We start from the raw sequence: 15862 nt of genomic DNA, 5'->3' as shown, positions 1-15862 counted from the left end.
ATAGAAGTCGATAGGAGAAGGCAAAGTCCCGTATTGGCTCTGCTTCACCCTGGACTCTGTTACGAACATGTTCCGCCAGTTCATCCCCATAGTCCTCTGAGAGGAAGGCTAAGAGGAATATTTTTTTAAACTTCTCCCAGGTTGACACGTGTTCACGGGCTATCTCCCACCAGTCTCGTGCTGTACCATAGAGAACACTGCGGAGGGTGGCAAGAACCTCCAAGTCAGTAAGGGGCCGGATAGAAAGAAAATCATTACACTTAGATAAGAAAAACAGTGGATCAACATCATCTTCTGGGCTGCCAAAAGTGGTGAAAAGTAGTTGACAGTGGCAGCGGGAGTTCTGTTGTTTAACAGTATCTTCAGAGGGGCTTTTGTACTGCATTGTCAAACTATGATGGGTGTCCATTAATGTTCCATTTGTCCAGTGATCACAGAGACACCTCTCCCAGTCTCTCTGGACAGGGTAACAGGAAGGGTTTGAGGGGAGGGTAATGGTGGAGATGTTATAGGTGAGCCGGAAGCCTGGGGATTAGGGTCAGTGCTATCCAACTCCATCGAGTCCTTCCACAATGAAAGAATCCCGAACATGATTACCATCAGGTGTGTCCACATTGACACAGTATGGGGTTCCAACAAAAGACACGATTCAACCTTGTGTGGATGGTGTCATGAGTGTTTCTCTTCAAGTCCCAGTTCGGGCGCCAATTCTGTAGCGGTATTTATTTGAGAGGGGTAAAGAAAGATTTTGTTCGGGCGCCAGGCAGGTATCAACCTTGCCGAAAGGAAAAGAGTAGAACAGAGAGAGTACCACTACCAGACCCACATACCTCAGCAGAAGAGACTGCCTAGAGTGTAGCCTGTTTACCAGATAGCCAGTGGAGAGAAAAGAGAATACACACCCTATAAAACCCACATCACAGCACAGGGGTAACCCCACCAAGAATACCTCATATAATAATAATAATAATAATAATAATAATAATTAATAATAATTAATAATAATAATGGCAGAGCAATTGAACGGCAACTTCATACAAGAAAGAACTCAGTCATCAACAGAGGATTTGCAATAATATGTATTATCTTCCAGTGGAGGAGTGCAGAGGGAATGAATGTGGGGGGTGTTCATAGACACAAAGGCCTTAAAAATGTCCACAATCTTCTCGGCCACATGTCATTAGTACACCCCACCTCAATACAGTTCAAATAACAATACACAACTTACAAGCAACCTCACTTTTAACTAAAATGACCACCCAAATACTTCTGGCAGGGCAATAATAGTCCAGAACTTCAATGGGAAGTGCATTTGAAAAATAGAAAGTCTGGTTGCAGGCTAAAGCACTAGAACAATAGCGGGAAGAGAAAGAGAGAAAGAGAACAAGAGACATCTTAGCTGTGGTCTTCAGGCGTGCCGGGGTACTGTCTGACTGTTCGATGGTTTGTTGGTTTGTATGTCAAAGCTTCGCAACAATGTTGCTACTAATCCATGCGATCCATAACCGGCGCGGTCCCAAACGATAACAACCACGACCTAGAACTGTCACACCGATGATTGAGTTAAATACTTTATAAACTACACATGCTGAAAATAAACCAAACTTCTGCAGCATAGCACACACAATAAAACTGTCGCGCCAACCAAGAGCTCCTCCCCAAAGAGCTGAAAAAGCTGTCTTTATTTCCTCCTTCCTTAAAGTGGCAGTGCACGGTGAAGGCTCCGTGCAGGATTTCGCCACAACGTTACCATATGATTGTAGCAGGTTTACTAACACGTTAGTTCTATTTTCTACGTTGACTATTGACGTTGACTTACGTTACTTTAGCTAATATGATGACAACGATGTAGGCTGTGTATAGAGGTTATGATATGGGTTGGAAAAGTTTTTTCAACTGGTCACATATTTGTGTTGGTCATTGAATTCCACAAGCAAAGGGAAAATATGAGTTATAGAGCGCATAGATGCAAGAAGGAACAACTTGGCTGCTATGAAAGTGAACTGTGTTTGTGTGATCAGGGGTGTATTCATTCTGCCAATTCTGTTGAAAGACGTTTCTTGAACGGAAGCAAACGGAACGAAATGGGGATAAACATACCTGAATTTGTCCAATCAAAACTCTCTATTGTAGCTGTTGGACTAATGATTACACCCTAGATCAGCTAGACGCAGGCAAGAGTGTGCAAGGCAGTATTGAATGTGTCACTGTCCATGTGTCTATCACCTCAAACTGTGTGCACCTACATTGTAAACTTTCATTCATAGGCTAGGTTGTAGCAACATCATGATGGGTATAGGGAAAATTTGATTATCATGTAGTAGCATAAACCTATCGCTGTTTCATTAAACTGGGTGATTGGAATATGAATGACAGTCATCCAATATGCTGTAATAGAAATAAAATTAAATAAATCTGCCTCCCTCATCTTAAACTACACTGACCACCACACACCCCTTCAAATTAGTGGATTAGGCTATTATAGCCACACCAGTTCACCTGACTGTGCTGCTGCTCCAGTTTCAACTATTCTGCCTTATTATTATTCGACCATGCTGGTCATTTATGAACATTTGAACATCTTGACCATGTTTTGTTATAATCTCCACCCGGCACAGCCAGAAGAGGACTGGCCACCCCACATAGCCTGGTTCCTCTCTAGGTTTCTTCCTAGGTTTTGGCCTTTCTAGGGAGTTTTTCCTAGCCACCGTGCTTCTTCACCTGCATTGCTTGCTGTTTGGGGTTTTAGGCTGGGTTTCTGTACAGCACTTTGAGATATCAGCTGATGTACGAAGGGCTATATAAAATAAATTTGATTTGATTTGATTTGATTTGACCAGTTGCTGACAGGTGTATAAAATCGAGCACACAACCAGGCAATCTTCATAGACAAACTTTGGCAGAAGAATGGCCTTACTGAAGAGCTCAGTGACTTTCAATAGGGCACCATCATAGGATATCACAGGTCCAGTTTCTGCCCTGCTATACCTGCCCGTCAACTGCAAGTGCTGTTATTGTGAAGTGGTAACGTCTAGGTTGCAACAACGGCTCAGCCGGGAAGTGAAAGGCCACACAAGCTCAAAGAACGGGTCCGCTGAGTGCTGAACTAGTCAGCACTATGCATTCGGACAGGGAGCGTTCTTCTGGCATCCGCCAAACCCAGATTTGTCTCTCGGACTGCCAGATGGTGAAGCGTGATTCATCACTCCAGAAAATAATCTTTCCTCGGTTGCAACACTCACTATTGAGTTCCAAACTGCCTCTGGAAGCAACGTCAGCACAATAACTGTTCATCAGGAGCTTCATGAAATAGGTTACCTTGGCCGAGCAGCCACACACAAGCCTAAGACCACCATGTGCAACGCCAAGCTTCTGCTGGAGTGGTGTCAAGCTCACTGCCATTGGACTCTGGAGCAGTGGAAATGCATTCCTTGTAGTGATGAATCACGCTTCACCATCATGGTAGTGCGACAGACAAATCTGGGTTTGGAGGAGAACACTCCCTGTCTCAATGCATAGTGCCAACTGTAAAGTTTGGTGGAGTAGGAATATTGGTCTGGGGCTGTTTTTCATGGTTCAGGCTAGGCCCCCTTTTTAACCTTTATTTAACTAGGCAAGTCAGTTAAGAACAAATTCTTATTTTCAATGATGGCCTAGGAACAGTGGATTAACTGCCTTGTTCAGGGGCAGAACAACAGATTTTTTACCTTGTCAGCTCAGGGATTCAATCTTACAACCTTTCAGTTACTAGTCCATAGCTCTAACCACTAGGCTACCTGCCACAACCTTAGTTCCAGTGAAGGGAAATCTTAATACTACAGCATACAATGGCATTCTAGATGATTCTGTGCTTACGACATTGTGACAACTGTTTGGGGAAGACCCTTTCCTGTTTCAGCATAACAATGCCCCTGTGCACAAAGCGAGGTCCATACAGAAATGGTTTGTCGGGATTGGTGTGTAATAACTTGACTGGCCTGCACAGAGCCCTGACCTCTACCCCACCGAACACCTTTGGGAGGAATTGGAATGCCGACTGTGAGCCAGGCCTAATCGCCCAACATCAGTGCCCAACCTCACCAATGCTCTTGTGGCTGAATGGAAGCAAGTCCCTGCAGCAATGTTCCAATATCCTGTGGAAATCCTTCCCAGAAGAGTGGAATCTGTTATAGCAGCAAAGGGGGACTAGCTCCATATTATTGCCCATGATTTTGGAATGAGATGTTTGATGAGCAGGTGTCCACATACCTTTGGTCAGGTAGTGTATTTAGTACACTACATGACCTAAAGTTTATTATTCATAAATACTTTCCTAAATAATATACAAGATCAGAGTATTTTTGTATCTATTAATCGGTCCTGAAAAGGAGATGAATACTGTATGTATGTATTTTCTTTCATTGATTCCTAATATTCTGAACCGTTCTCTCCTATACAGAATGAGAGGCCTCTAGTTGCCAAAACGCTGTTTTAGCATGGGCAGCGCCTTTGAGGGATTCCACCATTTTAATATAGTCAACTGGGTGAGATTTCCAACTTCATTGGCTGATCCCTCCTGGTGACCCTGTTGGAGTCATGTCCAACCGTGTTGTAAAGAGGGATCAGCTAATCGTGAAGAAGAAAATTGACTACTTCAAAATGAAGATAGCCTCAATGGTGCTGCCCATGCTGTCACAGATGCCATAATAGCACAGATACAACGGTGAGGCCTCCTTCCATCTCTATATTCTAGTGAGTAGTAGAGGGAATTCTAATTAAAGGTACACCAAATTTAAAGGGATGGCTTTAGATAAACGTAATGAAAACCCTATTGAATGAAAACTCCACGAGAAAATCTATTGACCAGCAAGTAGGAGGGTTTTCAGCAGTTTCATTAAATTAATTCAGCTTGCGCAAAGGGAACCACCCCGTCAAAGCTCGTTATGCACCTGCATAAGGTAAGTCTGAATACCAACTACTGATAAGTGCGTAGGAAAGGTGTGCGTAGGGAAGTCGTACATTTCCGACATCTGAATCGGGCCCCTAGTGCTTATACCATTATACCATCCTTTATATAGCAATTCATATCCTTATGAATTAATTAAGTATTTAATCAAGCCTTGAAAGTTGTAGTTTGTTTGAAATTTGGGGCATGCCAAGTGTTCCCTAAAACCTTGTTGTCTAATCATACTTGGTATATGTTTGAATGAGACAGGATATATTCTAAAACAGTGTTCAAAGGTGACAGTCATGCATTACTTATGGTTCTGAACCTCGAGCAGATTGTTTTTTCTCTATTCCGGTTTAGAGTGATTACCAATTGAATCTGGAAATTGTTCCAGAGGGACCAACATGGAATGTAATGTAACTCTCTTCCACAGATTGACAGAGGACCATACAGCCTACAGATTGGACCTGACAAGTGACATGGAGCAGAATTTATGAAAACCATTCACTGATCCAGAGTGCAATCCTGGTAAAGTACATGTAGTTTGCCATTTTTCCCCTCAACAAACCTAAATAAATCTTACAAGTCTCCTGCTAGCAACCAAGGGATGGCATAGTAATAAATATGGAATCTAAGGTGCAACAAGAAATTTCAACCATCCACCTTGCAGAGAATTCATTGATGCTTTGAGTTTTATCATCATTCGCTGGAAAACTCTGATCAATCAAGTATGAATGTCATAATGACTTGTATCCACCAGTTTCGGGATTTCATTGAACAATAGACATGGGAGCCAAGTTTAATGATTGGAGTTCTTCTTTCAACTCCTGACTCACTTTTGTGGCAAGTATTGTAAAACACACACTGTACAATACAATGCTGAACCACAATGGTAAGAACCCCAAGCACACTTTTTCATCTATCCTTGCATTATTTTTCTTAACTATTACCTCTTAGACACGTTGGAATGTTTCAACCATGATTAGCAGAATTTGTCTTATTTTTTCATATATTGTTCTGTCGGATATTGAAAATGTGTTGCTAACATGTCACATTTTGAGATACACTTCCACAAATATCTTTCACTCTATGAAGACTACAGGCGGCTCTTATATCAGATTATTTTAATAAGATCCTACAGCCTTTCAGTGCAGTGGTAATTTAATTAAAAATGTGTTTGTGCACACACAGTGCACACATGCGTCCATGTACTGTAACATCCTGGCAGTATCACGTGTAACCTACAGGTAACTGCCAAAATAAAGTAAACACCAAGATGAAGTGTCTTAATAGGGCATTGGGCCACCACGCGGCTCCAGAACAGCTTCAATGTGTCTTTCTTCCCTTACGGAAAAACCACATGAATTTCAAGTGTTCACGTGATTTATGTGAAGCAACTCAGCTTGGAACCGGCTATGTTGTATCCGTTGTCATATTGGAAATAAACCTCTTCCTGATGTTAATACTTTATACTGTCGAGTTTCTCTTTACAATAACTAAAAATAACCCGCTTCCTTTAACCGGGGATGCAACAGTGAGAGACTCGGACGCTAAAGACATAAGTTGGCAGATCGGCTTTACCGATTTACGACATCTGTAATCCATCTCTGCTGCGGAGAGTGCCCTACACAGTAAAGCAAGGATTATTTTGCAATGAATATAGGCTATAAGATAAGGTAATTCACCTGTTACAAACAACATATGTGAATGCAACCTAATACAACTTGTTTTCTTTCCACATTGTGGTGCATTTCAAATGCTTCCTTGATGCATGATTATCAAATCCTTTGGTTCTATCTATAGCATTCTTCCAGTTAGAATACCCGGATGAAGGCCTTGTCTGCATTAGCATTGGACCCAATACAGAATTTTCGACATGGGAACCAAAATGCCGCATTTGCGGTAACTGAGAATTCCAGCCATTCTCTTCCTATGAACCAATTGATATTAAATAAACATTTTTGTACAGAACCTGCAGCTAGGGTAGGATTCTAGGCTAACCTGGTCTGGCTCCTCTGTTCCAAGATCGTGAGGAACAGTCGGTGGTGGAGGGGGTTGTGGAGCCATTATCTTTGCAGCACTTGTGGGAGGGAGGGTGGGCTCTTCAGCCGGATCTAGCTGGAGCAGCATCATCGCTGCTGGATTTGGCGGCGGCCTCAGTGGGTTGATTTCTGATCCCCATCGTGGCAGTGACAGATTAGCTGGTTAGAGTTAAATAGGCTAATAACACAAACGCCTTTTACAATTAGCAGAGAAGCTAATTACACTCTGTGGTGGTGGGGCGTGAGCAGAGTTGAGTGAAGCAGTTTCAACTGTAAACTTGACACCATCCTTATAAATCAAAACCAAATATTACAGGCAGAGGCATATCTCGTTATTCACAAAGCCTTCTACAGATGAACAGTGTTTTTTCCTGCTTTTTATGGAAACCCAATGGAGTCATACCCAACCGTACAATGGCTTTCCATAGCCCCCCTACACACAAACACACACTCCGTGGTGCGCTCTGTCTGTGGTGCTGATATGGTGCTCAAACGGTGCAGTGGAGACACAGATTTCACGCCAACCTGTCACTCAATCATTCAAACTTTTTTGCTATTTTTAAATCGGGACATTAAACGAAAACTGAGGTGGCACAAGTTTCAACTGAGGGTCTAAGCCCCCTTTTGTCCCCTCATTGATCCGTGTCTGCTTCCACTGCTGATGCGGAAGGCCGACATCGGCGATTGCGGTGGCTTGAGATGCAGCCCCAAAAAACAGATAACTCTACCTTAAACAGACAGATTTTGATGAAAAAAACATATTATGCTAATACAATTTCCGTGGGGGCATAGACATCAACCCTAACACCTTACCCAAACCGGCCGTGCATGTGAGCCATCGTGCGCAAATTGATTTTGTCCCCCCACACCAAACACGATCACGACACCCAAGTTGAAATATCAAAACAAACTCTGAAATAGTTATATTAATTTGGGGACAGGTCGAAAAGCATTAAACATTTATGGCAATTTAGCTAGCTAGCTTGCACTTGCTAGCTAATTTGTCTTATTTAGCTAGCTTGCTGTTGCTAGATAATTTGTCCTGGGATATAAACGCTGAGTTGTTATTTTACCTGAAATGCACAAGGTCCTCTACTCCGACAATTAATCCACACATAAAACAGTCAACCGAATCGTTTCTAGTCATCTCTCCTCCTTCCAGGCTTTTTCTTCTTTGGACTTTATATGGTGATTGGCATCTATCTTTCATAGTTACCACGACGACCGACCAAACTCAGTTCATCTTTCAATCACCCACGTTAGTATAACCAATGAGGAGATGGCACATGGGTATCTGCTTCTATAAACCAATGAGGAGATGGGAGAGGCATCTCCATCTTGCACCGTGTTCAGCGTCGTGTTGGTCAATTTCTTCAACAAATGATCAGGTCTATATAATTATCAAACATACATTAGTAATGGAAAGGCAACACAGACTCTTTAAGTATAAAAATTATCCTTTAGTAATACAATTGTAGGCAAAGGTTGGTACAGAGCACAGTATATGATAGCTCTCCCCAGGTTCTGCAAGGGGTATAAGACATCTGCAACTTATATAGCTCAAAAGTATGTTTGACCAAAACATTTAATCACAGGCTCATAACAAGGTGACATTTCACAACAAGCAAGTCTTTAAGCATCTTCTGACAGGTGTGAATTCCATCAGGCTTTGTATTCTCAGAAAACCAGTCGTCTTCTCAGAACCTCAGCCAGCCACCGTGGGACCCAGACACGAAGAGTGTGAACGTAAAGGCATCTAAAGGCAACTGCAAGGCACAACACTCAAAACAGGTTTTAACACACAAGTCTCATGAGGAGACTTCAGTTTGTTAATAGTTTGTTAATAACAAGTTATTAACCCATTAAAAGGCATGGGGTCTACACCTAACTCCTTCAGTCACAAATAGAACCAGCCTTCACCGAGCTAGACTGCCGAAGGGAACTCAAACAACGCTCACAATAGCACTATTTCAAGTGTGTGAGTGAGTTTCCAAATTCAGATCAGTATGTAAAAATGGCACCTCACTTCTTGCTCTTAGGAAAGTACTCCAGTATTTCATTTTTTAATTTATTATTTCTTACATTGTTAGGCCGGAATTTTTTGTGTGTTATTACATACAGCAGGGAAAAACTATTGAGTATCAGAGCGACGGTAACTCAACAGCACTACCATCATCACGACCAGGAATACGACTTTCCCGAAGCAGATCCTTGGTTTGTACACCCCAGGGCAATTTAACTGACTCCAGAAGCCAACCCAAAACAATGCCGGCGAAGGAGAGGTACTCGCACACCACCCACCACCTCTGAGTATATTACTTGCTAATGTTCAGTCTTTGAATAATCAAGTTGATGAGGTCAGGGCACGTGTCTCTTTCCAGAGAGACATCAGCAATTGTAACTGTTACAAACTACTTTACAACAAAAACAGAACATAACAATCAGCTCTCTCAGCAACAACTAACATAGTACATACCAACTTTCTTTCTGAGAAACAACCAACATATGATATAACCCTTAGCTCTATCTCTTACAAAGGAACACTGGCTTATATAGCTGGAGAAGGAGTCTAATGGGATACAGCTGTATCCTGATGAGTGGGCGGGGTCAGCTCTCCAATCATCAATGGGGCTGACCAATCAGCTGCTTGGGAGAATTCAGGAAGCCATCCTGAAACACACACATACAAAACCACAACACAGAAACTGGGGAACGTAACAGTAACATACTCTGCTTTAAGGAAACATGGCTCTATCAGCATATACTGTCCAAATCTATCCAGCCAGCTGGATTCTCAGTTCATCGTGCAGACAGGAATAAATATGTCTTCGGAAGAAGAAGGGCGGGGGTGTATGTTTCATGATTAAAGACTCATGGTGTAATTGTGATAACATACAGGTCCTCAAGTCCTTTTGTTCACCCAATCTAGAATATCTCACAATCAAAATCCGACCGTATTATTTCCCAAGAGAATTCTCATCAGTTATAGCCAGAGCCGTGTATATCCCCCCTCAAGCTGATACCACGGCAGCCCTCAAAGAACTCCACTGGACTTTATGCAAACTGGAAAACACATTTCCTGAGGCTGCATTTATTGTAGCTGGAGATTTTAACAAAGCAAATTTGACAAAAAGGATGACGAAGTTCTATCAACATATCAACTGTAGTACTCGAGCTGCCAAAACACTCTACCACTGTTACTCTAAATTCTGGGATGCCTATAAGGCCCTCCCCCTGCCGTCCTTTCGGCCATCACTCCATTTTTTCTCCTCCCTTCCTATAGGCAGAAACTCAAACAGGAAGTACCTGTGGGACTATTGACCAATTGGAATCCACGCTTCAAGATTGTTTTGATCACGCAGACTGGAATATTTTACAGGAAGCTTCCGAGAATACAATTGACGAATACACTGATTTGGTGACTGAGTTTATCAGGAAGTGTATAGGAGATGTTGTACACACTGTCACTATTAAGACTACCCTAACCAGAACCCATGGATAGATGGCAGAATTCGCGCAAAACTGAAAGTGCGAACCACCGCATTTAACAATGGCAAGCCGACTGGGAATATGGCAGAATGCAAAAAGTGTAGTTATCCCATCCGCAAGGCAATCAAACAGGCTAAACATCAGTATAGACACAAAGTGGAGTCGCAATTGAACGGCTCAGACATGAGATGTATGTGGCAGGGTATACAAACAATCACAGACTACTGGGTCCAATGCTAATGCTGTGATTTGGAGTCCCATTGGGTGGTGCACAATTGGCCCAGCGTCGTCCGGGATTGGCTGGTGTAGGCCATCATTGTAAGTAAGAATTTGTTCTTAACTGACTTGCCTAGTTAAATAATCAGCTGTAGTGATCACAATATAGTAGCCATATCTAGGAAAACCAAAGGCTGGGTCTAATATAGAGAATAAGAGGTCATACACTAAGTTTTGTAGTGATCCCTATGTTGTTGGTGTAAAGAATATTTGTTGGTCCATGGTGTGTAATGAGGAGCAACCAGACACTGCACTTTACACATTTATGAAATTGCTTATCCCAATTACTACTAAACATGCACCCATTAAGAAAATGACTGTAGAAACGGTTAAATCCCCATGGATCAATAAGGATGTTTTAACATTTTATGGTTGAGAGGAATGAGGCAAAAGGAATGGCAAATAAGTCTGTCTGCACAACTGATTGGCAAACGTGCTTCAAATTGAGAAATCATGTGACAAAACTGAATAAAACAAGTAGAAACTAGACTACAAAACAAAGATAAATTATATAAAGAATGATAGTAAAAAGCTTTGAAATTTTGGGGAAAAAAGCAAACTCAGCTTCATTACTCATTGAATCACATGGCTCATTAATCACAAAACCCACGGATATTGCCAATTACTTGAATGATTTTTTCATTGGAAAGATTAGCAAACTTAGGCATGACATGCCAGTAACAAACGCTGACACAAAACATCCAAGTATAATTAACCAAATTTTTAAATACAAGCATTGTAATTTTGAATTCCGTAAAGTGAGTGGGAAGAGGTGAAAAATATATTGCTGTCTAATTACAATGACAAGCCACCGGGGTCTGACAACTTGGATGGAAAATTACTGAGGATAATAACAGACGATATTACCACTCCATATTGCCACTCCTATTTGCTCATGCTAAAGGTACTGCATAGGTGTAGACATACAGTACATTGTTAGCAAGAGCACTTGTATAGCCTAAGAAAGTAGCCGAAACATGCAGAAAGTAGTTTTGAATGCATTTTGGGAACATAGTGATATATTCTTATTTACTGTACAATGAGGAATTCAACTACAAGATACTAGTTTTCTCCTATTTTTTTAACCATTACCCCCACCCACAAGGTGTATAAACAACAACAATAAATAAGAATAAGATAATAGATATAAAACAAAAACGTGGAGAACATAAATCAATCAACTCTAATTAGCACATGTAGGACAGTATGCAAGTGTGTGCATGGACTTTGCAGATGTATTTCTCACATGTGAATCACATAATATTTGTTTTACAGAATTGCCATCTCCTCTTCTTGCCTGCCCAGCTGCAGCCACAGGTGGATCAGGACAAGGTTCAGCCCCGTGAACAGCTTTCACATGTGCTGCAGAGGCTGCTGCGCGAGGGAGGCACTCCCTTCTTTGATTGTGTGGGGTTACAAGCGCCTTTCCCAGCTGCTCCATGTACACCCTCCTCTTGTTCGGCTTATCAGGCATCCAGGTAGGGTTGATCTTGTTCCATATCACAAAGGCATTATATGAGGACACATCAATGATGTTATGGAAGATGACCAGGGGCCCGCAGGCAGTCATTCTCCTGCAGCTGTAAATTCCAATCACCTTGTCCAGGTTGTCCATTCCTCCTTTGTTGTGGTTGTAGTCCAGGATGAAGGCTGGCTTCCTGTCCTCACGATCACTGATCTCAGCCATTTTGTGCAGTGTGCTCAGGAGGACCACATTCTTGATCATCTTTGGGAGGTAAGAAACTAGAGAAGGTCTCTCTCCCCCTTGTTGTGAGGAGTGCAGGGGAGAGCTCAGGCTTGTTCTTTCTTACTGTGCCAACCATGGTGATCTTCCTCTTCAGGAGCTGCTGGCTGAGTTCATAAGGTGAAGAAGAAGAATTGTCACACGTGACATTGTGCCCCCTCAGTCCATCTGTCACATCAAGCACAACCCACATCCCCTGGTTCTTCTCCAGGCCTCTACTGGTTGGCTTCCCTGTGTAGACTTGCATCTTCCAAGAGTAGCTGGATTGTGCATCACAGGCCACCCATATCTTGATGCCATACTTTGCTGGCTTGCTGGGCATATACTGCCAGAAAGGACTCTTTTGACAAAAGAGATTACTGACAGTAATTAGTATCAGTGTCACAGAAAACAATCACATAAATCAATGACATTACAGCAATACATAATACAATTAACAATGAAAATCACTTATATTACAGATATGAAAATAAAAATGTAACTCTGAATGGAACCAGTTGCTCATCCACTGTTTCTTCAGTCCCAGGGTTGTTGAGTTATGGCAGACGCTCCACCCACTTCTCCCAGACCTCTCTTATGGCCGCCAGTTTGTCTCTAACACGTCTTGCAGGTCTTGACTCACGGTTATAAAATCGTAGCATTCTTGAAAAAGTGTGAAAGACTTTCAGTGGCATCGTGCATGGAAAATCGCCCTTCCACTCTCTGCATCCCAGAGACTACATGTAGCCTCGCCTAGGGACCTATACACACCCGCTAAGTTTAGCAGCCCTATGTAGGCACGCAGGCCAATCTAATCCATCCTTTTCCAGATGTCTCCATATTTACGGAAACCCTCAAAATGTATCATCTCTAGGATGATTTTTTTCGATGGATGGTGTGATGAACATGTAGAATGTTGAGACGATGTCCTGGGCATGGGCAACTGCATGTCTTGTGGGCCCTGGGGTCATCCTTATGACATTTTGTGCTGCCATACCACCCTGTTTGTCATATGGTGAGAAGGACCATGTTATTTTGCTGTTCTTTGACATAAATGTCTCTCTTTCAGTTTGGGGGATTTCTTCTTCATCTGAAGATGATGTACCGTGCTCTGGGTTGTATTCTTCCCCATCTTCTTCTTAAGATACCTCCCCCTTTTCTAAATAATTGTTATCTTGTTCCTCCTGGACATCTGAAAAAATCAGATCAACAACCTGTTGGCCACTGAAAAGTGCACTCATGGCTTCAGAAAAGAGAGAACTGGGGGAACTGTCATCTTCAGCACCTTTATAGCCTCTGACTGCATTACCCATTAGTAAACAATGCTTTCAAGAAATGTTTATTTTGTCTGAAATTTTGTTCATTTTGTCTGAAATTGTTTTATTTTGTCTGTGAAGTTGAGTCATGTGTGGGGTCGTGGAGGGGACATGCTGCACATGAACAAGAAAGTTGTACTTTTGTCTGAGTTCAATGAGTAGCACACATAATCTCAATTTCTTATTGTGTGTGTGTCTGTGGTTTTTGAGGTGTGTAAATTATTTTATAACTGCCGGGTCAAAAATGACCCTAAGACAATCTTTGTACCCTGGTGGTGTACAGCTTTCATGGAAATATGCAAAATAGGCGATGTTTCACTTTTTCTAATGTTGGGGTCACTCTAGGAAAAGTCATCAAATTTCATGTTGAAAAAATATAATTTAGGGGGTTTTCACTGCTATTAAACATAGTGGCGGGTCATTTTTGACCCTTAACCTTTCTGATCTCCCCATCCCGGATCCGGGATCGTGAATACAGACTCAAGCTCATTACCATAACGCAACGTTAACTATTCATGAAAATCGCAAATGAAATGAAATAAATATGCTAGCTCTCAAGCTTAGCCTTTTGTTAACAACACTGTCATCTCAGATTTTCTAAATATGCTTCTCAACCATTGCAAAACAAGCATTTGTGTAACAGTATTGATGGCTAACGTAGCATTTAGCGTAGCATTTAGCATTAGCATTCAGCTGGCAACATTTACACAAAAAAACAGAAAAGCATTCAAATAAAATCATTTACCTTTGAAGAACTTCAGATGTTTTCAATGAGGAGACTCTCAGATAGCAAATGTTCAGTTTTTCCTGAAAGATTATTTGTTTAGGACAAATCGCTCCGTTTTCTGCGTCACGTTTAGCTATGAAAAAAACCCTGTATCCAGGATTGTGTAAATCTATCAGCAAGCTCATTAGCATAACACAACGTTAACTATTCATGAAAATCGCAAATGAAATGAAATAAATATGCCATCTGTCAAGCTTAGCCTTTTGTAAACAACACTGTCATCTCAGATTTTCAAAATATGCTTCTCAACCATAGGAAAACAATAATTTGTGTAAAAGTAGCTAGCTAGCGTAGCATTTAGCATTAGCATTAGCGTTAGCATCCAGCACGCAACATTTCAACAAAAACATAAAAGCCTTCAAATAAAATAATTTACCTTTGAAGAACTTCAGATGTTTTCAATGAGGAGACTCTCAGTTAGATAGCAGATGCTCAGTTTTTCCAAAAAATATTATTTGTGTATTAGAAATAGCTCCGTTTTGTACATCACATTTGGCTACCAAAAAAACCCGAAAATTCAGTCCTCAAAACGCGAACTTTTTTCCAAATTAACTCCATAATATTGACTGAAAACATGGCAAACGTTGTTTAGAATCAATCCTCAAGGTGTTTTTCATATATCTCTTCGATGATATATCGTTCGTGGAAGCATGGTTTCCCCTCTCAATCAAATGGAAAAATACTTGCACATGGCTTTACGCACCAGTTTCGACGCACTTGGAAAATGTAGTCTCTTATGGTCAATCTTCCAATGATATGCTTACAAATACGTCACAATGCTGCCGACATCTTGGGGAAACGGCAGAAGGTCTAAGCTTATTCCTGTCGCATTCACAGCCATATAAGGAGACATTAGAAAACAGAGCTTCAGAAATTCTGCTAATTTCCTGTTTAACGTATCATCTTGGTTTCGCCTGTAGAATGAGTTCTGGGGCACTTACAGACAAAATCTTTGCAGATTCTGAAACTTCAGAGTGTTTTCTTTCCAAAACTGTCAAGAATATGCATAGTCGAGCATCTTTTCGTGACAAAATATCGCGCTTAAAACGGGAACGTTTTTTATCCAAAAATAAAATAGCGCCCCTAGAGATGCTTAAGACAAAAAAAGGGTTAAGCCTACTAGAAAGTGTTTGCGCTCAGGCCTGAAGGGAAGCAAAAGTCATTCTGCTACCTCAGCATATTAAAGTCCCCTTTAATGGCTCAAATAGCCAACCAATCAGATTGTAACCAACCCTTAGTAAACTTTTGAAAAAAATGTTTTTTGAAGAGATACAATGCTATTTTACAGTAAACAAATTGACA

At 41.4% G+C, this 15862-nt stretch overlaps 1 long non-coding RNA gene across 1 annotated transcript in view; it reads right to left on the bottom strand.

The window, feature by feature from the left end:
* The window catches only part of LOC149972558 (uncharacterized), a 140056-nt gene extending 125474 nt beyond the window's left edge, over positions 1–14582 (bottom strand). The window contains exon 1 of the long non-coding RNA XR_016491047.1: positions 14519–14582. This is a non-coding gene — a long non-coding RNA (uncharacterized LOC149972558). The remainder of the gene's footprint in view (positions 1–14518) is intronic.
* Positions 14583–15862: the final 1280 nt, after the last annotated feature.

Source organism: Oncorhynchus mykiss, chromosome 23 (genome assembly GCF_057628025.1).
Source record: "Oncorhynchus mykiss isolate SJ-2025 chromosome 23, ASM5762802v1, whole genome shotgun sequence".
NCBI lineage: Eukaryota > Metazoa > Chordata > Actinopteri > Salmoniformes > Salmonidae > Oncorhynchus > Oncorhynchus mykiss.
This window is presented reverse-complemented; position numbering and strand designations above follow the sequence as displayed.